The following is a 25,274-nucleotide window of genomic DNA, read 5'->3' as shown; positions in this document are numbered from 1 at the left end:
AAAAAGAGTGCATTAATGGAACAAGTCTAGAGAAATAAATCAGAAGCAAGAAAAAAACTAAAACTAAAACAAAATATGAGCATGGCTTTAAAAGATTTGTCTATAAAACAATCTCCAGGCCCTCACACTTGCAAAAGCTGTGATTTAAAAGGAGAGCGTATTCCACAATGCCCGCTACAGATGTCGCCATGTATTATGGTTGAACTGTATCCCCCCAACAGAAATATTGAAGTCTTAATCCCGGTACCTCTGAATGTGACCTTTTTTGGAAATAAGACTGATGCAGATATAATTAGGTAAGTTAAGATGAGTAGGTAAGTTAAGATGAGATCATACTGGAATTGGGTAGCCCAAAATCCAATGGCTGGCATCCTAACAAGGAGGGAGAGATTGGGAGACACACAGACACAGAAAGGGAATGCTGCAGTTACAAGCCAAAGGATGCCAAGAATTGCAGTCAACCACGAAAAGGAAGGAAGAGGCAAGAAGTCTTCCCTAGACATTTCAAAGGGAGAATTGTTCTGCCAACACCTTGATTTTGGATTTCTAGCTTCCAAAGCTGTAAAACAAGAAATTTCTATTGTTTAAAGTCACCCAGTTCCTGGTACTTGTAATGGCAACCCTTGGAAACTAATACACCATGGAAGATAATTTATGCAGATACATTATTTAAAGTCATGAAAGCAGTTATGAGAATATAAACATATAAATCATACACATATAGAGTGGGTGGGTTTTATAACTGTGGTAAATCCTTCATCTTTCAAAAGAAAATGCCAATAGACTTTCTAATGTTGATAAATTACAAGACAGAGACAAAAGCACATCGTTTAAAAATATAGAGGTAATAATCCTCAGAAGAATTAAAACTTGTGGGATTAAGTATGGGGAAAAAAGTAAAAAAGGGCATTTACTTTTGTTCTATATCCCTTTCTGTTTGAGTAATTTTGCTACACATATTTCTTTCTATAACATAAAAACTGAGTTAATATAAGTTTAGTTAGTCACTTTACAGCCATGCGAATAGACTCAAGTGATAGCAATAAATTAGTCCAATTCATCGCAAACTTTTTTAGAGTGCATAGGATTCACCTGGGAGATCCTGTAAACTGCAGATTCTGATACTGAGTTCTGGGATAAGGTCTGATATTGTGCAACTCTAACTCCCAGGTGACGTTGATGCTGCTTCTCCATGGTCCACACTTTGAGTAGCAAAAAATTAAGTGGATACATGCAGACATGGAAAGTTTCACACAATATATTATTAAAGGGAAAAGGCAGGAACCCAATTACGTTAAGAATATAGCTGTAGAAATAAACAAGTGACAAAATAGATGGGTAAGAAGATGGTTGGAATGAATGATAGAGAAAGGTAGAGAGAGTAGAAAGATGATCAAAGATAAATAAAGTTTTAAAATTAAAAATTAAGGGAAACGGACTTTGGCCCAGTGGTTAGGGCGTCAGTCTACCATATGGGAGGTCCGCGGTTCAAACCCCGGGCCTCCTTGACCCGCGTGGAGCTGGCCATGCGCAGTGCTGATGCGCGCAAGGAGTGCCGTGCCACGCAAGGGTGTCCCCCGCGTGAGAGCCCCACGCGCAAGGAGTGCGCCCGTGAGGAAAGCCGCCCAGCGTGAAAAGAAAGAGCAGCCTGCTGAGGAATGGCGCCGCCCACACTTCCCCTGCCGCTGACGACAACAGAAGCGGACAAAAAAACAAGACGCAGCAAATAGACACCAAGAAGAGACAACCAGGGGAGGGGGGGAAATTAAATAAATAAGTAAATCTTTAAAAAAAAAAAATTAAAAATTAAAAGATGATAGATGATAGGAGCTAAAGAAATATAAATTTGTTTCTGTGTACAAAGTGAAAGAAAATATAAACAATACAAAACTATTTGCAATTGTCACCTTTGAGAGAGAGAAAGCGGGAAGCAGGGCATCTTAGAAGCAGGAGCCACAGTCACCTAAGCACCCCCAGCTGCTGCCTGCAACTCTTGTTCTTCCTCAGAACCTGCAAATTTCTGAGGTCCCTGGGCTCACTGAACGACACACTTAATCCATGATGACTACACAAACCGTGAAGATTTGAGTCACCTCAATATTACCGTTTGGATTTCTAATCCTGCCTTAAAATGAGTTCTTCATTCCCGGTCATCTCCACTTTTTGCTCCGTCGCTCGGTCGTTAACAACTTTTCCCCACACCGGAGACCTCTCAGCGGAGAGGTCACTTCTTTAGTAATGACAATTGAAAAATTAATTAACAATCTATAAATACAAGTTCGTAAACAAAACTAATCGGTGGTGAGGCATTGTGAGGACCTTATAAAAACTGATTTTCGCGTTGAAAAGATCGCACTGCCCCAGACAGGAGGCGGCAGCGCGCTCGCCTCTGCCCGTGTCTAAGTTTCATGAACTGTGCTCAGAGCTTCTCCTGAACACCCAGGCCCCCAGCCCCCGCCCCCGAAGGGCCTCTAAACGCCGACCCCTCTTGCCCTCCTGCACCCCGCAGACCTCGGCGCTCATCAGCAGGTGTCCTTCTGCTCTGCGCCTCCCCCCACCCGGTCTAGCTGGCGCGGGGGGCTCGTGCGCCGCGGTCTCGAGAGCGCACTGGGCGCTTCCAGCCCCGACGGCGGCTCCGGGGCCACCTCCCCGCCCAGCCAACCAGGTGGACCCCGCGGGACAGCCCCTCTCCAAGGACCCCTCACCTCAGCCCCACAGCCCCCCGCGAGCGCCTCCGCCTCCGAATCCCGGGCGTGAATCCAGCGCCGCAGCATCCAGCGCGCCGTGGCCCTGCGCCCCGAGCGGGACCTGAGCAGCCCCGAGCGGCGGCAGCAGCGGGGACCGCGCGGGAGCTCCGCGGCCACCCGGACCCGGGGCCGAGCTGGGTGCTCGCTCCCAGCCGCCCTAACTGGTATTCTACCCAGCGAGTCAGTTTCGGTTTCCTTTCTGCCATCGGGAGTATCGACATTTCATTTTCATGCACTTAAGTTTCGTTTTCCTTCACCACGAATTGGAAGTGGCAGGTTTGGGGAAAGTGAATCACGGCATCTGTAAATTTAATCAGAACCTTAAGGGGGTGATAGCAGAGGTAAGTAATATGGGACTTACAGAGCAGTTTAAGGCATAAATATAGAGGGAGTTGGCGTAGAAAAATCTGGGGCATCCAAAGAACACAAAAAATATTTAAAAAACAGGAATTTAGGGCCCTTGGACTATGAAATTCCGTGGTGAGGTGTGGGGTCTTGCTGTTTCCACATATATGCAGGGGGGAAAAGGCAGCATTTAAGTAAGAATATGTGACGTTTGAGTTTCTATTATGAGAAGCTGATGATTGGTTAAGAATTGCTAAAATGACTACTGTTTTGTGTGAGCTATATCTGGAACTTTCAGGGATCAAGAAACACCGTTTTAAAATTAAACCGATTTAAATGAAAAATTGACAGTGCAACATGCTCACTTTGGGTTTCCATATCAGCCTGTCTTGACTTTTAGTGCCCTATGGACTTCATTTCATGAATGCTACAAATGTGCAAATATATTGGAATTCTAGAAGATGGGGAAGGGGACAGCACGGGAATTATTAGGTGGTCAGGGTCTGAATGGGAGTTCATAGGCTGCTCAATCTGCAAGGAAAGAGCAGAGGTACTATCTAAAGGGGAAAAGAAGCACAGCGAATGAGATGGTGTCTTGTCAGAAGTTGTGTTACCGGATTCTATCTAGGTTTTTGGCTATGCAGGAGAAATGAATTTTAAGAGCACGCTGGGTAAGTTGGGCCAGTAATTTATTCAGGCAAGGAGGGAAGAGAAATGGGAGAAAGTAACAGAGCAGGGGTTCCAGGTAGTGAGGAAGGGGATGAAAAAGGATGAAGAGGGCTAATTTACAAGCTATAATTTCCCATTATAGATTATAAATCCCCAGGGTTACTTGCATGGCCACATGGCAGAGGAAAAATGACGACAGCAGTGGCATATAGAGAGCAGGACAATTCCGCAGGCAGAAGTGTAGGGTGAGAGAGCAAGCGCCAGCCTCTGTTTGCTTTTAAATTGCTAATTATTCCGCCCCCTTGCTAATGGAAGGGGAGGGGGCTCTAGCTGTTTGCTGTTTGGATTGATTACCCCACCCATCAAGTCCTTAGTGCGGACCCACTGATAAAGTTTCTAGAGAACATCCGGGCTTTTCCTTGTTCCCAGGAAGAAGTCTTTGTTCTAGGTAGCAGAATCCTGGGGGTGGGGTTCCTCCAGCAGCCATCTTGCAGGTTTCTGATGTCTACGTGGACTCTTTTGCCAGGTTCCAGATCTGTCTACTCCCTCCCTTACTCCTGCTTCAGTTGGACAGTCAAGTCGTTGAAAGAAAAAAGGTGGGAGTGAGACAGCGGACATTTCTCACACCAGACTTTCTCTTCTTTGTTTGGAAATTCTAAAGCCTGAAATTGCGGATGCTTTGTTGACATCTTTGTATCTCACAGGGTCCCAGAAGTCTAACCCCGAGTTCTCCTGCTCTCTCACCATATATGTCCCCCACCCAGAGAGAAAAGATCCCTCCCACTGGCAAGTTCCCTTGCCAGCTGGACAAACTGCACTCTGCCTGATCTCCAGCCTGCTCAAGAATCAGCCAATTAGTCTTCCATCACTTGTCACTTCAACTTCTCCCTGTCAACAAATGTACTAAAAGACTCAAGTCACTTCCATGTTTAAACAATAATAAAAATGCCTCCCTATCCTAAATCATCCCTTCTCTTTTGGTCACAGTACCCCATAGTGAACACTCGTCTACACTTCTTCACACTATACCAAAGCTGCTCAGCCCTCTTTAGTTCAGAATCTGCTCTGAAGCTGCTCTGTTAAAGATCACCAATGATGATCCACTGATGGGCAAATGCAAACAATGTCTGGTCCTTCATTGATTTTCTTCTTTCTTGCAGTGTTTGCACGACTTTTGGCGTGTCCCTTTTTCCCAAAGAGCCTCTTCTCCCTTAATTTATTTCAGTTACACTTTTCTCTTCCAGTTAGTAATTTTCCTATTTCGTCTATCAGGGTTAACTGCATCATGGTATTACAACTGCTCAAGTTAGAGACCTGGAAGCCATCACTGAATCCTCAGGTACCTCAAATCCCAGGGAACTCTAATTCCTAACATGCATGGAATCTGGAATCTGTCTCTCATTTTCCAATGACTAGAAAAGATTCATTATTTCTCATCTGCATTTTGAGGCAGTCCACTTCCTGATTCCAGTCTGCCCCTCCATTCCATTTTTCTACTCTTCTGCCAGGGTTATCTTTTAGCATGGAAAACTGATCGCTTTAAGTTTCTGTTAAAAATATTGAACACTTTCTCTTTGCTTCTGGGCTAAATCTACCAGTTAGTATTTCTAAAACTACAGCTTAATAGAGAGATGACTTCTATTTAGAAAGATGTCAGACTCTGCTCCTACCACTTACTGGCTTCACGAATATTGATAAGTTAACTAAGCCACAACTTCTTTATCTGTAATAACAGAGATATGAGGACTAAATTAATTGAAATTTGTAAAGTTGCTGCTCCAAAGCAATGGCTTACTAAATCCATGCAAGTTTATTATTGTCTTTGGGTACTTCTGAGAATAATGGACAGAACACTAAGTAGCATGTCCTTCTCTGAGGTATGAGATAGATACAAACAGTAAAAGTAATAAAAATTGTTCTTAATAGGGTCAGTAGTGTCAAACCAATTATTTTCAAAAATCATATTTTCTAGACATCTCTCCAGTTCCTCATCCATTATAAATGTATTTACTTACTTATATATTTACATATATATATGTACTAAAATTCCAAAAGGTGACTAAATATAAACCTTCCTGCCTTCAAAGAACATATATTTTAGTGGAGAAGATAGTAACAGAATAAATAATTAAATTGTACATTATGGTAAACAGCAAAAAGCTCTAGGAAGAAAACATACATTAGAGAAAATGAAATAGAAAATGCTGGAGGGGGTTATTAAGTTTAAATATGGTAGACGGCACCCCCATTTAGAAGGTGACTTTTGACTAAAGATCTGAAGGAAGTAAGGGGTCCAGTCATCAAGTTCTCTGGGAAAGAACGCACATAGCTGTGGGCCAGCAAAGCCTTGAGCTGGGAGTCAGTCCACTGGGTTCTAAGACCAGCAAAGAAGACTGTGTGGCTGAAACTGAAAGACCAAGTTGAGAGTGTGAAATCATAAGGTCAGAAAGGTAAGGTGAGCGGGCAGATGTATGACCCCACAGATCACTGTAAGGACTATGGCTTTTCCTCCACGTGCGATGGGGAGGTATCACATGGCATATATGCTGAAAATTTGTGTCATTTTAAAATAAAATTTTTAATTGTACTGCAAATTTGAACAATATATGTATACACATTTTGTGTCATTTTAACACATTTTTAGATTAACATTTAAGAGATAAATCTAGTATAACAATTGCCTAAGAATGCCTACAACTTTCTTTAAAAACAAAAGTTCATTCGCTGCTGAATTTATTTTGTTTTTAATTGTTTGGTTATTATCTCAATTTTGCAAAGCAAAAGTAAACGTGTGGTATTGATACATGTTTATAGTATACCTATGAAAAAGTAATTATGTCAATAATAATTTATCTCTTTCTCCCACAGAAACAAAAAAAAGGTTTCTTACTATAGAAACAATACATTCCACCAAAAGCACAAACACAGGAATGGAATTAACACGAGCGCATAGGTCTGTGATAGTTCTGTCACAGACTTTTTCAACATCTACTTCTCAGTAAACGAGAGGGAGCCTTGAGGGCTGAAGATAAGCCATATGCCAGCACTGTGGAAATGCTTTCCCAAAATAGTGCTTAGTGAATTGATTGGCTAACAAATGTAGAAGATGGACAAACCTCAAAATTTTGTGTGGCAGAGCAGCTGTCTTCAGTGGTTGGAATTTTTAAAATATTTAAAGCCTTCTTTGGTCCAACAGCTGATTTCCTCCTTTGTCATACTGTTTCTTCCTTTCTGTTTTCCCAGGGAGTTAAAATCTATGTCCTTCTATATTAAACTTTCCTTGGTAAGCAGCTTCTGAAATTGTAATATAACTGTCTGTATTTGTCTGGCAGTGATCACTCCAATTGCAAGCTTGATATTCCCCCACTAATATCTTCATGAGGTATGTAAAAGACAACCATTAAGAGAAATCAAAGGCTGTCAGTAATGATTAAGGTCAAAAAAATCCAAAGTTATTTTTATCCCTTTTTTAAAAAAAGATTTATTATTATTTTTTTTTATTTAACCGCACCCTCCACCCCATTTTGCACTTGCCGTCTGTTTTCTGTGTCGGCCATTCGTTGTGTGTTCTTCTGTGTCTGCTTTGTATTCTCTTTAGGCGGCACTGGGAACCAATCCTGGGACCTTCCAGAGTGGGAGAGAGGCCGTCAATCTCTTGTACCACCTCAGCTCCCTGATCTGTCTTTTATTGTCTCTCCTCTGTGTCTCTTTTTGTTGCATCATCTTGCTGCGCCAGCTCTCCGCTCAGGGCAGCTTTCCGCTTGGGCCAGCACTTCTTCACCAGGAGGCCCTGGGACACGAACCCTGGGCCACCTATATGGTACATGGGAGCCCAATCACTTGAGCCACATCTGCTTCCCCAAAATTATTTTTAAATATCTAATTATTTTGGTAGATTTGCCTCTCCCCTCCAGTGGTGAAAAATGAAATGTCTCGTCCAGTCAAGGCTTCATGTTTTTCGACGCCAACACAATTTAAAGCATTAAAGCCTACAGCCATAAAAGAGATGTTTATGTTTTTAAAGATGTGTTTATTATTTTAAATGCCACTGTTTTACTTCTTTCCATTGGCTTTCTATAATGAGCTTTTTCCTATAATATTATGTACACTTCATAAATATCACTTTCAATGGCCACTTTAAAATTCCATGAGTTTACTTAACCATTCCATAAATTGGACATTTAGGTGGTTTCCAATTTTTTGCTCTTATTGATAAGGTTAGGGTGAGCATGATTACACATATGCCCTCAGAGTAAATTTTAAATGTCAACATTCACAGTGTGCAGAAACTGGTGCACTTTTTTTTAATGTATATTTTTTTATTTTTGTAAAAGAAACTTAGATTACACAAAGTGTTTCACAAAAAAATATAAGGGATTCCCATATGCCCCACTCCCCACACCCTCCACTTTCCCCACATCAACATCTTTCATTAGTGAGGTACATTTACTGCAATTGATGTACCTATTAGGAGCGTTGCCACTAAGCATGGATTCTAGTGTTCATTGTAGTTTACACTCTCTCCCACTCAATTCTGTAGGTTATGGTGATGTAGGCTATGGGTGGCGAGCTGGCTGTGTATGTCTTCATAGACAACCTGAGCTGTGTATTTGACAGTGGGAGCTGCAGCCCAGCCCTGCCCGTTGTAACCATGGCAACCACTCCTGTCCTGAGGGGGGAAAACAATTAAACAATGTAAACTCTATAAACTTCAAAGATTTATTTATTTATTTATTTCCCTCCCCTTCCCTCCAACCCCCCCACCCCCACCCTGCCCCAGTTGTCTGTTCTCTGTGTCTATTTGCTGTTTCTTCTTCTTTGTCCACCTCTGTTGTTGTCAGTGGCACTGGGAATCTGTGTTTCTTTTTGCTGCGTCATCTTGTTGTGTCAGCTCTCCATGTGGGCAGCCCCTTTCCTGGGCAGGCTGCACTTTCTCTTGCGCTGGGAGGCTCTCCTTATGGGGCGCACTTCTTGCACATGGGGCTCCCCTACGTGGGGGACACCCCTGCGTGGCAGGGCACTCCTTGCGCACATCAGCCCTGGGCATGGGCCAGCTCCACACGGGTCAAGGAGGCCTGGGGTTTGAACCACAGACCTCTCATGTGGTAGACGGACACCCTGACCACTGGGCCAATTCCGCTTCCCTAAACTTTAAATATTCAAGGAAGATGCAAACCAAATATGTTAAAAGCGTACTTGGAATGTATAAGGTTCATTTAGCTTACTTGGAATGTATAAGGTTCATATTAAAAGCTTACCCAGAATGTGGGGAACATATGTTAATTCAAATTTATTGAGCACTGAAACAAAGAACTATTTAACTTTTCCTCCGTATAAAAGGAACTCAAAAATCTTATTCAGGGCTTGGGTTTTGGATTAGAAGCTCCCGAACCCAGCTGGTTGTAAATAAATTCTTTTTCCTTCCCAAAATTATTACTGAGTCCTGGCCTTTCCATACGCAGTAATTGAACCTTTTTCGATGTCTGCAACAATGGCAGGGTATATAATGGCCTGTATCTGTCATTGAAATGTCATTCAGGACAATTCCAAGTCCAGAAAATGCCCCCCGTATTACACCTCTTTTTCCCTCTCCCTGCCTTCACCTCCAGTGACCACTGCAAACAGACAAAAGCTGGCCAGGAGTAGAGGACATCTTGTTTCAGGAAGTTAAAATCAATAAGGGTAATTTTGAATGCTCTGAACAGAAAAATACTAAATTCAAATAAAATGTTTATAGTTTAGAGCCATTAAGTTTGGAATAATTTGCTATCCAGCAATAGATAACTTATCCAAAGTTTTTGATGTAAGATTGTGGAAGTGGAGTACACGCAAGTGCAACTGTGGGACCAAGGGGTTAAAGATGAAAAGTAATGAAGATTAATAGAAATAAGTTTATCCAAGAGCCAGTATGCCAAGGTGGAATAAATACATATATGGGTGCTGAAGTTACCAAGAATAATGACAGGACTTGGAATGAAGAGCAGAAGTAAAAGCCCAAATGGATCCAAAGTCTTAATCAATGAGGTGGGAGTCAACTCAATTGGGGAAAATTTCAAAAGCAAGCAGAAATTTATATAAGAATAAGTCTCTGGAGACTACACTATTAATGTCCATGCACTAATCCCATCCTAAATAATGCCAAACTAAATGCTGGCCTTTTCCTTATTTTCTAAGGAAAATCACTTTTTGTTTTTTCATATTCTTATTTTTAACCAATATTTTTAAAACAAGTATTATTGATTCCATATTCACAGAATGCAAGAAATCACATTTCTTTTTGTTTTTGAGTGAAATCTTATCCTACTCTGAGAGTCCTCTCAGAATCATAAGTTTATTCTTTTCTTTCTTCTTCCTTTGATTTGTTCCCTTCCCTGGAATTAAACCAGGACTTAGGGACCAGGCAATCCAAGGAAATGCGAGGGAGGCCTCCTTCTGAGCAGTGGTCTGACATGACCACATATGAGAATCATCATTCTCACCCAGGATCAGGTAGAAGGTGAAGATACACCTCTTTCACAGCACTTCCCAGGGCCATGGTGCCCATGCTCAGTGCCCAGGCGGCTCTGGCAAGATCTTGCTAAGGCTGGGCTCCTGGCCAATCACAGAACCCACCACCCCATCCTCCCAGGCTCTGAGAACCCAACTATTCTCTCGTCTGGGATCAGCAGGAGGTGTCCCCTGTTCCCCTAAAAGCATCAGCCCACAGCTCCCAGCAGATAATCCAACAGGAATATTCCCATCCTACATGCAAATCAATGTCACTTAAGGGGTTTTACACCTGCAATATTTAACTTATTTCTTTCTGTGAGAAGTGTGAATTTCCTCCTAGGGCATAGGCACTCTAAATATAATAAAACTTGGCTATGCCTATAGGGAGGAGAAAGGGGAAGCTTGTGTTTGTATTCATTTGTGAATGACTCCACAGCACCAAAAAAGAAATGAGTCACTAACTTATCAGTAAATTGTGAATAATTTTGTTATTCTTTTCAGTGAACATTTATTGGGTTGCAGCCCCTCTTCTATCTTTCTAGGAACTGAAGGAATATTTACCTTTCTTTTAATGTTTTAGTTAGAGAAGAATATTAGCATGAGTTTGCATTACCTCAGCTCACACATTGAGATGGGATTGTGAAGTTCACCCAGGATTTGCAAAGATATATTGCCAGGGTGTGAGTTGGTCTAGAGGGAAAATACTGGTGAATCCTATAAAGTTACTATTAATACTATTACTACCACAAGTGGACTCACTGCCTGATGTGCACAGAAGTCAATGCCATGAGACCAGGTTTTTGAGAAAAGAGTTTATTGCAAGGCAGCCCAGCAATGTTACAGAAAACGAGGTTTAAATCCATCTCCTCAAGCTGGGGGAGTGCAGGGTTTTTTGGGTTAGAATCAGGGAGCTTCTGGAAAGTGGTGGAATGCAACAGGGAGCTGGATCCAGGGCTAGGTGGATCATGCTCGGTGAACAATCATGCTTGTTCATGTATCACATAATTGAAAATGGCGCCTTTAGCAAGATAAGGGGTGTGCTTCTGATGTGGGCTATGGTGGGGGGCTCTTTGTCTCTTCGGAGATAACCTTAACCTAAGCTGTCTGTCCTGACTTGTGGATGTGGGATGGTGAGAGGCAGCAGCCCTGCCCTTGGTAACCATGGCAATGATTCCAGTCCCAGGAAACAGTTTAGCAATGCAAACTCTATAAACTTAAAATATTCAGGGGAAATGCAAACAAAATGTGCTAAAAGCTTATCTGGAATGTATAAAGTCCATGCTTACCAAGGGCAGGGCTGTAGGTTAAGGTTATCTCCAAAGAGACAAAGAGCCTCCCACCCCCCAAGGCCCACATCATTTTCCCCCCTTATGCCAAAGCTTAACTTGCTAAGCTTTGGCATAATTATTGTTGGAGCTGTGAGGTGGGTGGCTATTTGTTGTTTTGATTGATTACTTACTAATTTTCAGTGTAGCCTCTAGGATCCTGTTTTGAGAAGTATAGAAGTTTTCATTCTGAACAGCAGAATCCTGGGTTGGGGCCCCCCTGCAGTCATCTTGGCGCCACTGGCACTCAGGCAGATTTTCAATCAGGCTCCAGATCCATCTATTAATTTTGTTTTACCCTTAAAGAGTTTACACCTTTAATCTTTAAGGGGTGCTGAAGGGAGATGATCTCTTTTCTGTAACTGCTTCCTGCTGGCCATGGGCTGGTAGTCATTGCCTAATAAGGTGTAAAACTCTTTATTTTATTTTAACAGGAAGAAGATGGATCTGGCATTCTGTACGAAGTTGGATGAAGTTTTCGTATGGTTTATAAGATGTTCATTCTGAAAGAAACAAATTTAATTAAAATTTTGGAATACCCAGTTTTAAAAGAGGACATAGGTGCCTATAAAGATGGCACCCTTTTTTTAAAAGCTGGTGAGAACAGTATATATATATATATATATTTTTTTTTTAAGTTATTTATTTTCAGAGAGAAATTGCAATAGATACTTAGCTTTGTTTGAAGACACGTTTCAAGCTGTTTAATGATTGGCACTCATGTGCTCTGTCAGATGCTCCTGGTGAACTGGCACCCTTTGGGCAATTGGTTTCATTCAGGATTAGTACACCAAGTTGGAAATTTTCTTAGTTTTTAGCTATGGGAGTGGATCAGAATTACAGAATAAAGTTGTTTTTTTTTTTACCTTTCAGTTTTAATTGTACAATTTCTGGTAATTTTAACTGTTTAATAGGTGACCCATTATTAGCAAGCAAGCCTCATTTTTGCTACAAAGTAGAGTACACTAGAATAGTAAGTTGGCTGAGCCTGGCTAAGACCGTTGCCTTATTTTATAGACATGTTTATTAATTATTTAGAAAATAAAGTTACCAGGAATTTAACATCTCTAATATACTTTTGTACCTGATCCAGAATAGAAAAGATAATGTTATAATTATTAGGCATATATTTAGTACAGGATAAAAGTACAGCACTTTAATATTAATTAATGTATTACTTAATGCATACAGATTTTGAGTTGCAATTAATAGTTTTAAGTTTCAGGTTTGTAATACTTTACATGTTATCGCTCCATGGGAGCAGGCCATAATGCCTATTGTGTTCAAGTTTTACTTGCAGTATCCTGGTATCATGGCTCCACTTAGCATGTTCTTCACAGTGAGCAAATCACAGTATTGTTGATTCTAGAGAGAGTTTCCAGTATTCTCCCAGCCTGGTGCATAGTGCTCTCTGGCACTATGGAACAGTGCCAGTCTGGAGGCGATATCCATTGTACACTTGGCTGTACTGAGTCATCATTGGCTGCTGCAGGAGCTTGAAACTGCAATGCAGTTTCCATTAACTTCAGGAACAGAACCAGAGGCTGATAGAGCAAATATTTCTAATTGAGGGGTCAGTGACCAGCCTAGCCTATAACTCACATGGAGAGGCAACCTGTAATGCATTCAAGGCCTAGTTTGAATGCACAAGAGAGTTTGACAATGTTAAAGTTTATTCCTTGTTTTTATATATATTTTAAACAATTTAATGCAACACATCATATATCAAATGACTGTTTACTTATACAATTTGACCATTAAGATAATAGTGGGTATTTTATTTTAGTAATAGATTGAAAAAACTATTTTTCATTGTTAAAATGAAAACAGAAGATTCCCAATAGAATCAAAATAACTTTTTATTACCATTTACTTAAATATGCACCTTGTGGTGGCCTTCAGACAGGTTTTATTACCACAAAGTTATTCTTTGCAACCAATACCAATCTAAGTTTTTAGTTAACAATGACTTCTAGAACTAGAACTATTTAAACACTTTCAGTTTGGAAGATGTTTTACAAACTTTTTATAATTGATTACAACCACATTGACTAGTTACCTTACATTTAGATAAACTTATTAAATTATAATTACTAACCAAAGAAATTTACTTTATTTATTTAAGAGAGCATATCTACAATCTTTCATCTTTCGCTTAATTCCATTAACATGAACTTACAATTTTTATTATTCTAAAGATTTTATGCATATGTTAATTTATCTAATGGGTATTTTATAAACTAAGGGAGATTACACCTAAGGTAAATAAAATTGAAACCATTATAGTTTATGCAAGGAATGTTTTTTTTTTCTTTACAGGAAGCTAAAACTTTTTTCTTTGTTTAAGTTATGAAAATGAATAATTTTTAAAAGCATACCGACTACCAGGTTTTAAAGCACATTACACAATTACCTAATTTGTTTAATCATAATCTAGGAAAGTTCTCTCCATAGTTTTTATGGGCTTTACTTACTGAAATTTGTCAACAGAGCCACTAATTAACCTTATTTTTTGGCTGTCAAAAGGTTTAAACTGGGAAATTACAGGACAAACTGATTCTTAATTCCCCAGCCTAGTAGATAGATTTTATCTGCCACACTTAGTCCTGCCCTCAAAGCTCTTGCAAAGAGGAGGGCCTTTCCCAATAGTTCCTATAATCAGATTTCTATAAGACCTTTCTATCCTGCTTAGTCTAATTTGGGCTCCAGGAATATTATTCACATATATAACTGCATATTTAATTTTTAACAATTTAAATAGAGCTCTTTTAAGAATTTTCATTTGTTAATTTGATATTATCATCCTGATGTATGAAGACATACACCGAGCAAATGGGCAGACACAAATAGACACAGAAACACAACTCATTGATGTCACTTGTAATTTACACTATTTTATATACTGTTTAGCTTAATTTGGGTTCCAAAAATATATATTACTTTTATAACTGCATATTTAACCTCAACAATTTGAGCAAATAGGCAGACATGAATAGTTTGAACTTTAGTTACTTAAAAGTTCTATTTTTTACAAAATAAGTGTGACTGCAAAACATTTCAAAGACTCCTGAAACTTTTCTTAATTTGCACTGTGACTGTGCAGTTTTGCACAAGAATTTTGTTTCTTGACTAATGGCTTGTAACCAAAATGTTCCCAATGCTTTAGCACCATTTTCTTTTGTTTCAGAACTTTATATTTTACCTTGAATATAGCAGAATTTTGGATAAGCAACAAGATTAATTCTATGTATATTTACTGAGGATATTTGAAGCCTCAGGAAGACAGACTGGTTTCTCTCATGAATTGCCACTCTTGGGAACACTGACAGTTAAGGCAGGAGACTTCCGCCCCCCCCCCCCCCCAGTCCTTGTAGATAATAAAACTACAGTGGTCCTTTAAACCCAAGGGCTAAGAATTACACCAGGCAGCAATTTAGTTTACACTTGGATTCATAAGAGAAAGCAGGGTTACTAATACCAGTAAGACAGGAGACAAGGATACTCCCAAGTTTGCCTTTCCCTGGACTATAGGGGCAGAAGCTGTTATGAAATAACCATAGGCAAAGGCAAGGGGTGAGGCTAGGCTTGAAGTAACCATAAACGAAGGTAAGGTTAGTTTAGAATTTACACTTACAATAATAGTTTCAGGCTAAATTCACCCAGTTATTTCAGTTATTATCTTTCCATTGTCTTATATTATAAATGCATCTATAAATGATCTTAACTCTTAGTTACAGTTTTATTAATTTTTTAACCTTAAGGTGAATTGGATACCTTTATTAATTAAGCTGTAAGAATTTTATTAGTAACAGTTCTGTGAAGTCCTGCCTTTTCTTAGTAATGGAACAAATTCTCATCTGCAAGTTATGCATTTAATTCACCAGCAAGAGAGTATTGGCATTTAAAGATTCATCTTAAACTACATTTTTACCTTTTTACCATGAATTCTTAGGCACCAGCGACTTATAAAAGCCAAACATAGATTTTAAAGTGGCATTTCATTCCTTTTTTTTCTTTTTCTTCTGTAGTCTCACAACCCTGAAGTTCCCAGCCATACCATTGAAAAGGCTATCAAGTGATTAGAGGTCTATTGTTTCAAGTGATAGCCTCCTTTCTTCAGACAAGTTTAAAGTTCTAAAACGTATTTCTACAGTCTCACGGAGAGAGAGAGATTCAGAAAAGTAAAGAACCTGGACAGAATGCAAATGTACTTTGGTCTTTGACACACAAGGGAAGGAACTTTACTGCATTTATTTTGATTGACTTTTCATCCCCTTCACCTTCCTCCTTCCAGGCAGTCAGATGCACAACAATCAAATAGGAATATGGCTTATGAATAGAATAGAAGGTGTGGACTCACTGGAAAGGGGCAAGCTGCTCCCCCCTTTCCAGCTTTCTGCCAAAATGGGCAGACAGAACCTACTCATATTCAGCACCCTTCCTGGGGACCCAGCCACCCTGACTGGGGCAGCCCCAACAAGCCCAGGTGTGTGGTGTGGACACAGATGGCCGCTAAGCCCCAGCAAAGGGGCAGAACAGAGACAAGACAGCAGAGCATGTGCAAACATCCAGACTCTGCAGTTTTGCCCCATAATCAATTCACCTCTTGCCAATGGCAAGGGAGGGTTCCAGCTCAACTAAATGACACCACTTTACATAACCACACAACTCCAACACCAGCATTGAGCTGACGCAAACAGCAGCACAAAGGTCACTAAATCTGACCCACAGGTTCTTTATATATATATTTTTCAGCATGGCTGCCCCCGCAGCCATCACAACCTTAGAGAGAACACTTTAACATTAACATCTGGTATAAAGCAAATTCATTCACAATTCAGCACCATAACAAAATATTCCTGCTAGACCTTTTTCACTGTTTAACTTTACACCCAGACCAAGGTTCACTAGAAAAGCCGATCCATTTTCCTGTAACCAAGTTTTTAAAAATTCAGACCAATTTCCAGGACATTAGGAGTCAAACCTATAAACATCCTTTCCTATTATAATCAAGCCTCCACTCCTTCGGTGGATATAAGACCAGTACCAGATTTCAACATGCAGTTAGACAAACCCAAAACACCAGGGCTTTTTCCCGGTTTTTTCTTTTTCCAGACCTACAGAGAATGGCTTCTCCCCAATTTTCTGGGGCTACTAGGGTTCTCTCGGGAGGTGATTAGCCTCCCTCTCTAGCAATTAAAGCTAAGGTTCTCCAGACTGTGCTCACCCAGGGAGTCTTACCTTCTTCCATGTTTGGAGTTCTTTTTCATTCCCAGAATCTTTCTCTTCAGACATTCCATTGCTCTCTATTTTCATCAGGAAGATTCTGGTGGAGCCCACATCTTTTCTGGATTAAATTTAATCCAGGAGTGCCCAGATTTGGGGTTCACCAAAGTCCTCCTGGCTTCCTTGGGGATTTGGAAGGGGCAGCAAAATGCTATTATCTCTGGCCTTCTTTTGCAATCCCAGGAGAGCCCCCAAAAATGTTGTAGAATTTGAGAGAAGTTCAATCATTTGCATAAGTGTTACCTCCTGAGAGCCTCCTTGTTGCTCAAATGTGGCTTCTCTTTAAGCCAAACTCAGCATATAAATTCAATAATGTCCCCCAGTGTGGGACATGACTTCTGGAGATGAGCCTCCCTGGTACTGAGGGATTACTACCAAGCACCAACTAGCAATGCAACTGGAAAAAGACCTTGAACAAAAGGGGGAAAGGGTAAAGACAAAAGAGTTTATATGGCTAAGAGATTTCAAAGTGGGATGGGAGACCATTCCAGAGGTTACACTTATGCACGTCTCAGCAGGATCTCATTGATTTCCAAATTAGGTAGTACCCCAAATAGGGGGGCTTCTGAGGGCTCTAGAAAAGTGTAGGAGGGGGAGGGTGTGGGGTATATGGGAATCCCCTATATTACAATGTAGAATTTATGTAATCTAAATCTTCTTTAAAAGTAAAGAATTATTTCTTTTTAAAAAGTCAACGACTCCAACGACCACCCTATAATCTCTGCTCTCTTTTTATCAAGCACACACACACTGAAAAGTTGTCTGTCCTTGCCTCCCAGGCTCTCCTGAATCTACTCCAGCTGCACTTTTACCTTGATCACTTCATTGTGCAATCACACCAATCTCTCCAGTGCTGCATCCATTCTCATCACACTCAGGTTTCTATATATTTGTAGAAATATCCTTTCTGAAACACTTTCTGCACTTACTTACAGGACACCACACCCTCCTTCTTTTTCTCCTATGCACTGGCCATCCCTTCTCGGTCTCTTTTTCTTGCTCCTCCATTGATTTCTCTCCTTTAATTGTTGGACTGCAATAAGGCTCATCTCTCCTCTATCACCACCCACTCACGGTGATGCCATCCACTCCCATGTCTTTATGTATCATTTATATGCTAATGACACCCATATTTTTTATCTCAAACCCTGATCTCTGTTTGAGTTCAAACTATGTTCTCTTGAATGTCTAATGGACCTCTCAAATGAAATAGTTCCGAAACAGAACTCCACACGACTAAACCGGCTCTTCTCCATCTAACTCAATAGCATTCACCCTCCCTATCACAGCAAAATCCTAGAGGTTTTCGATTTCTCTTTTAGCCTCATATTCCTTATATGGCTGATCAGCAAACTTTTTCAGTTTTATTTTAATTTGACCAGTTATCTGGAACCTCACCCATATTTAAGGACTGATAGCAAAATACTGGTGCCTTCCTACTCTCTCCAACCTAACTCAAGCCCTGTAACCGTCATAGTAGCCTCTTTCTCTCTTTCCTCCTCCTTTGCCTACTCACACAGAGTCATCAGAAACATCTTGCATGTTTTATAATGCAATTTATAAATGTAAATCAGATCATATCAGTATGATCAAATGGTCTAATTGCTTTCTTAAATATTTAGGTTTCAGAGTCTACAAGGTCTATGTTATGTGACCCCTCCTATCCCTCCATGCTCAACTTTTACAGTTTTCCTTTGTCCCACCCAGCCATGACTGCCTTTTCACCATGTCTTTTTTTTAAGTTATTTTAATTTATTTCTCTCCTCTTCCCCCACTCCCCCCATTGTCTGCTCTCTGTGTTCATTCACTGTGTGTTCTGTGTCCGCTTGCATTCTTGTCAGGCAGTACCGGGAATCTGTGTCTCTTTCTGTTGCATCATCTTGATGCATCAGCTCTCTATGTGTGCAGCACAACTGCTGGGCAGGCGGCACTTTTTTCACACAGGGTGGCTCTCCTTGCAGGGCACACTCCTTGCTCATGGGGCACCCCTACATGGGGGGATCCCCTTCATGGCACGGCACTCCTTGCACACGGCAGCACTGCACATGGTCCAGCTCACCACATGGGCCAGGAAGCCCTGGGTACCAAACCCTGGACCTCCTATATGGTAGCCAGATGCTCTTTCAGTTGAGACACATCCGCTTCTCATCATCATGTCTTTTTTTTTCTCTCCCCTTCCCTGCCCCCCCCCCAGTTGTTTTGGTGTCCATTCGCTGTGTGTTCTTCTGTGTCCACTTGTATTCTTGCCAGTTGTGCCCAGAATCTGTGTCCCTTTTTTTTTGTTGTGTCATCTTGCTGCATCAGCTCTCTGTGTGTGCAGCGCTATTCCTGGGCAGGCTGCACTTTTTTTGCACTGGGCAGCTCTCCTTACGGGGTGCACTCCTTGTGCATGGGGCTCCCCTATGCGGGGGACACCCCTGCATGGCACAGCACTCCTTGTGCATATCAGCACTGCACGTGGGCCAGCTCATCACATGGGTCAGGAGGCCCTGGGTTTGAACCTTGGACCTCCCATGTGGTAGATGGACACCCTATCCATCACCAGATCTGCTTCCCACCATATCTTGAACACAAGTTCATTCTTCCTTTAAGGCCATTGACCTGCTACTGCTTCTTTCTACAAATTCCTTCTCCCAAATGTTTGTGTGGCTTGTTTCATTCCCCACTTTTTGTGTCATTCAATTTTATTTTGTCATAGAATCTATTACTACATCAAATTATATATTATATGCTTACCTGTTCATTATCTGCTTACCTTATTAGAATACAAACTTCTAAAAAAGCAAGGAACTTTTTTCTATCTTAATTACTCACATATGCCCAGATTCTAGACCAGTGACTGATGCATAGCAGATTCTCAATACATTTTTATGAGTGAAGGCGTGAACTAGGCTTTCAAATGGTATCAACACTGTCTCTCTTTTATTATTGCAACTCAAAAGCATTTATTTCACTCTTTTCTTTTTTTTTTTTTGCATGTCAACCAGTCAATTCTGTTTCTCTGGTCCAGAGCAGAGAATTTTATACCTTATTGCTTCATCCACCAGAAAAATATTATCTCAGTTCAGTATTTCTGTGTTCAAAAAATTCCATGAAAGAAATTCATTGAAAGAGAAAGTTCACATTATGATAGTAAATGGAACCTGAAATGCTGCCAGAATTCCACAGTAAAATCCCTGCGCCAAGTTGCTCTTTATGGTTCCTGCTAATAAAAACAGAGAGGTCTTTCTATCAGTCCCATAGCAACTGAAACAATGTAATTATGATTGTTTCATAATTACATCATTACTGCTAATAATATCTGCCCCAGAAGAGGTTCTGAAAAAGGGAGGAACAGCTCCTCCATTGGAACACATACCAGATTGCAACCCATGCCCTCTATTTTACTTGCACAAGTAGGAAGGGGTCCAGGTTGGTTCAGTCATCCAAAGAAAAAAACTTCATCTCCCAGTCATAGACCTAGAACTACAAGTAAAAGAGGAAAACTAATGTGGTGATATAGTAGAGTACTCTGAGTAGAGAATAAGAGAGAGTCGAAATCCCTCCATTCCCCAGGTGTGGCATTCTGGATTACAGAATAGGTTAGGCCTTTTGCCCTTAGAACAAAGTGCAGTGAGTCTGAAACAGATACTGTTATCTGCAGTCCTGTGGCTGAGCTAGAAAGAGAAAATTCTGAGAGTCAAAAGTCTGTGCGTGCACATGGACAAATGGATTGACTGGCAAACAGATTTAACAGAGACCAGTGATAAAGAGATTAAAACTCTGTATTTCTTTATGAGTGTCCAGTTACTTATTAAACACAAATACAGTAATGTTAGGTCATCAGCTAATTGTTTCCTGAAGACATCAAGGAATTTAAACCACAAACCTCATTTACATAAAAAGTCATTGAAGTTTACTAGTTGAAACTATTTTAATAGCTTTGAGTATCATATTCCTAATTTTTAAATCAACTGCTGATTAGGTGCATTGAAGAGAAAATATTTCCCTCTTCAGAGTCTTGTATTCATTTATTCGGCCTTAATAGTCTTTAAATTCTTGTATGTTTTGTTGTAATTTTTACTTGTTCATTTTTTGTTTGTTTTTAAGTATGACACCCAGGAGAAAAATAGACTGAGTTTAATATTTGTTTCAACCTTGGAGAGCGAAAATTTTTTCTCAGCCAGATGCAACATCCTTAATCATTGCTAGGAAGTAAAAAGTATTTTGGGAAGAACAAATAAGAAAATGTGGGGGACTCAAAAAAAATCTACCATTGCTATTAGAAAAACAATTGAATCAATATGTTTGGCTTTCAGTAGGTTTTTTGTAGACTCAGAAGTCTTCTTACATAACTAACTTATTTGAAATTCATTAGTATCCTTTGTGATTTTTTTATCAATAATGAAAAAAATCAATAGAGTATGGACGTACTCAAAAAACTTGACAATGTAAAATGAGAATTCTGATATACATTAGTTTTAACTAGAAAATAATATACTACCACCAATTAATGATTCATAACTCTAGTCCAATCCCTTTCCCTGCATTATCTCACTTAATTCATAAATAGATATACTCCTACTTTACCAAAAATTACATAAATTTTTGTATATTAAGACACATAAATATTACATAAATTGTCCAAGGCCATTCAGATCGAAAACAGCAGATCAAATATTTGAATCCAATTCTGTTTGAATCCAAGATGAATCCTCTTTCCATTTCATTGCCTAGGCTCAATATGTTTCTGGAAAAATGATGAAAACCACACAATTGGACTTGAAAAACCCCACAGCAATATTCCCAGTGATTCAGATACATTTCAGTTTTGGACTTATTTGATCTTTTCATAGAAGATTTGACTTATTTGTTATGATGCTAACATCACGTTGCCATGCTCATTTTAACATAGTTCACTCTAGGAATCACTGTGCAACAGAAAATAAAATAAGCCTATATTTTTGTAATATTAAATTTTATAAAAAGGGCTTCATTCAAGATGACAGTAGTAATTATTTTACCCAGAAATCTACCTGAAGTGCATACATAGAGAAAATATGTAGAACAATAAAATACATATTTACCTTGTAAAACATTTAGAAGATTTATTCTGTGTTTTGAGGAAAGATAAGATTCTCCCTCATGCAGTTCCTGTCTATCTTACCTCTTAACTTACTGTGTAAATAGTTTGTAAGACCACAGAATTTCATATTTCTAATTCCTAGCAGCAACTGTTCAACTCCTTTTCATCTCTCAATACATCTCCTTGGAGCCGTCTTCTGGTTTTTCTACTACTATGATCATTATTTTGGAAACCCACAGTTACTAATTAAGTGTAAGAAATTTCATCCTTACCCATATATCTTAGGAACTAGAAAACTGGAGTGAACAAGAGAGGATAGGACCCACAAATGGCTTCTCTCAGCTACCTGACATTTTTTTTTTTTTTAAGATTTATTATTTCTCTCCCCTTCCCTCCCCACCCCCGCCCCATTGTCTGCTCTCTGTGTCCATTTGCTGTGTGTTCTTCTGTGTCTGCTTGCATTCTCAGTGGCATTGGGAATCTGTGTCTCTTTTTGTTCTGTCATCTTGCTGCGTCAGCTCTACGTGTATGTGGTGGCACTCCTGGTGGGCTGTGCTTTTTTTGTGCAGGGTGACTGTCCTTGCAGGACTCACTCCTTGTGCATGGGGCTCACCTACATGGGGGACACCCTGTGTGGCATGGCACTCCTTGCACATGGCAGCACTGTGCATGGGCCAGCTCACTACACTGGCCAGGAGTCCCTGGGTTCCAACCCTGGACCTCCTATATGGTAGGTGGATGCTCTATCGGTTGAGTGACGTCAGCTTCCCTGACATGATATTCAAGCACTGAAAGCAATCAAGATTTGACGTATTGTCACTCTTTTTGTTATCATACCCCACCTTACATCAGAGTAGAGTCCAATTGTTTATTGGTGCTCATCTCCGTAGCTGAATACTAGGAGAGATTACATATTTATATCCAACTCTGACATTCCTCCTGAGTTGCAGACCTGTAATTCTAACTAACTACTGGACATTTCCCTCTGAATGTCCTGCAGGTACCACATATGATACTTTTAAATTCCAACTATATATTTTTTGTTTTCAGTTCCCAAACCATTGTCAGCCTGTGTTCTCTACTTTCCTTATTGTCATCATTAACCAAATTAGAAACCTCAACATCATCATTACATTTTGCCCCTCTTGCATGAATTTTCCCTTTTAAATATTTCTCTAATCCCTAATATCCATCCCCACTCTGTAGCTGCCTTAATTCAAATCATTGTCTTACCCTGGATTGTGTCTATCACCTCTGAATTTAGCTGCATGACTTCAGTTTCTCTTTCCCTTGAATTGAGCTGCTTATTTCTGTAAGAGTAATACCTCTAATACACTGATCTATGTCACAGTCATCCTTAGAAACTTGCCCTGTCTCAACACTGCCTGCCTTGTTAAATCCAAGCTCCGTTATGTGACAATTAAGAATCTTCCTGATGTAGAGCCAAATTCCCTTTAAGAATCCTTTACTCACCATTTAGCATCTTCCTCCATCCCTGTCCCAATGTCTAGATACTAGCTTTAGGTTTATCCCTGACATATCAGGACAGTTAACATTACTCTAATTTTGGACACACTGTTGTCTCTGCCTGGAACCCTATCCTCCCACTCCCCTTTTTCATCTATTAAATGAGGCCCCACTTATCCCTTAAGACCTACCTGAATGATTATTCCTTCTATAAAGTCTTCCCTGATTCTAGTGGTCCAGTTAGTTTTGTCAACATAGTACTTTGTGTGTAAATAAATCATAGCACTTATCACATATAACTAGCTATAAACCATTCTTCCCATGAAACTTTTACAATAGATACACTTTTTAAAATCTCAAATGTCTGGAAGAGTGCCTCAACAGAGCAGTACTTCAATACTTAATTTTTGAATAAATGGATGAATGAATGAATGGTGAATGATGAATGATTTTCCCTGGTCCAGCCTTGAGATACGTTTGAAGTCTCTGGAACTTCTCAGGTGGCTCTGAATATTGTAACTTTGGTAACTATGAACCACTTAAGGAAGGCCCTATATAGAAATATCCAAGGTTGGCAAAGCAGGTTCCCACTGCCTCAACAAGGCCATCCTAGGTGTCTCACACTCTGTAGAGGGTTTCCCAAAAGGTCTGACTCAGCTCAGACCAAAGAAAACCACAAACATGTATTCATTAGCAAAGACCCCAAAATAAATTTTCTCCCTGAAATTGAGTTTATTCTACACACCTTGATAAATATGAAGTGTGGATGAGGACTAGAATCCTTAGGGAAGATGGAACTAGACAAATCTAGATGAACAATGGAACCTAGGGAAGTGAGAAGACATCGCTGTTTGGGACACTCCAGGGCATTTGTGCCGATGGACACAGTGAGATAGTAGAAAATTGCCAGGGTCGAGGGGTCTGGGAAATCACTGAGTATGAGAGAGACTAAGTGCACTGAAGTAGATACAATCCAGAGACTTAATGGAGCCCTAAGGGTGTGGACCACTGGAGCACATTTACCTGACTCAAGGTTTGTAGCAATTGAGTGTGATCAGGCCTGGGGATTTTGGAATTTAGGTTTAGTGCCTTTGAGGTTCTAGTCTGTATGGACCTTCATTCCAGATGGACTTTGAGATGACTCCTAATTTAGAAAGCCATGCAGAAAGGGTCAGGAGGAGAGGCAGAGCTGAGCCTTGGTTGCTGAGGCTGTGTAGCTAAGAGGATCACTGGTAGTCCCAAGAGTGCTCTTTAGTGAGAGTCAGGAAGGGGGTGCATAGTAAGATCCCACATTTGCTAAAATACCATTAAATTTTTTAAAAATTGAGCTGAGCATAGAACATACCTGATAGCTTGAAAGCTGAGTGCAAAATTTTTTTAAACTATAAAATTTTTCCCATAGCCATTCTAAAGAGAGTAAAATTTCTAAATTAAAAAGTATAAGAACATGAGTTCATTAACTCATACTTTAAGAGAAGCTCTGTCATGATAGTTTAATTTTTTCTGTCAAAATCTAATACCATAAGCCTTTCTGTTGTACATTCCCAGTTTATGAATCATTCTGTTGTATTAATCAGAATGAAGTTCAGATTCACAAGTGTCAAAATCACAAAAAATAATAACAGAGAGGCTGACCATTCATGGGGAAGGGGAGACAAAATTTAAGAGCAAACCTTAGAAGGATGAATGGGGACTAGAGACTAAAATGGAAGATAAAAACAGGTTTATTACTTACAAGGTCATATCTACTTTATTTACAACTAAGAGTTAGATATAAGAAAAAGTGAGACACTGCTCAATAAGAATATCAGTACAACGAAAACCTTATGCTGATCAGAATTATTTAATTCTGTATGTTAACCACTGAATTCGTGATTCTCT

General features: G+C 40.0%; 1 protein-coding gene and 1 long non-coding RNA gene across 3 annotated transcripts in view; one reads left to right on the top strand and one right to left on the bottom strand.

Annotated features, from left to right (window-relative positions):
- LOC101434287 (probable ATP-dependent RNA helicase DDX60) overlaps nucleotides 1–2,915 on the bottom strand; it is a 115,836-nt gene extending 112,921 nt beyond the window's left edge. For both annotated transcript variants that reach the window (XR_011648433.1, XM_004475388.4), the window contains exon 1: nucleotides 2,706–2,915. The gene's annotated coding sequence lies outside the window, so the exon portion shown is untranslated. The remainder of the gene's footprint in view (nucleotides 1–2,705) is intronic.
- Nucleotides 2,916–3,004: 89 nt separating this feature from the next.
- Nucleotides 3,005–4,537, top strand: LOC131280904 (uncharacterized). Its single transcript, XR_011648434.1, has 3 exons — nucleotides 3,005–3,088; nucleotides 4,288–4,357; nucleotides 4,466–4,537. It is a non-coding gene; the product is annotated as an uncharacterized lncRNA (long non-coding RNA).
- The last annotated feature ends 20,737 nt before the right edge of the window (nucleotides 4,538–25,274 follow it).

The sequence above is a fragment of the Dasypus novemcinctus genome, chromosome 1 (assembly GCF_030445035.2).
Source record: "Dasypus novemcinctus isolate mDasNov1 chromosome 1, mDasNov1.1.hap2, whole genome shotgun sequence".
Taxonomy (NCBI): domain Eukaryota; kingdom Metazoa; phylum Chordata; class Mammalia; order Cingulata; family Dasypodidae; genus Dasypus; species Dasypus novemcinctus.
The sequence above is the reverse complement of the archived record's forward strand: the minus strand, read 5'-3'. Positions and strand labels throughout refer to the sequence as shown.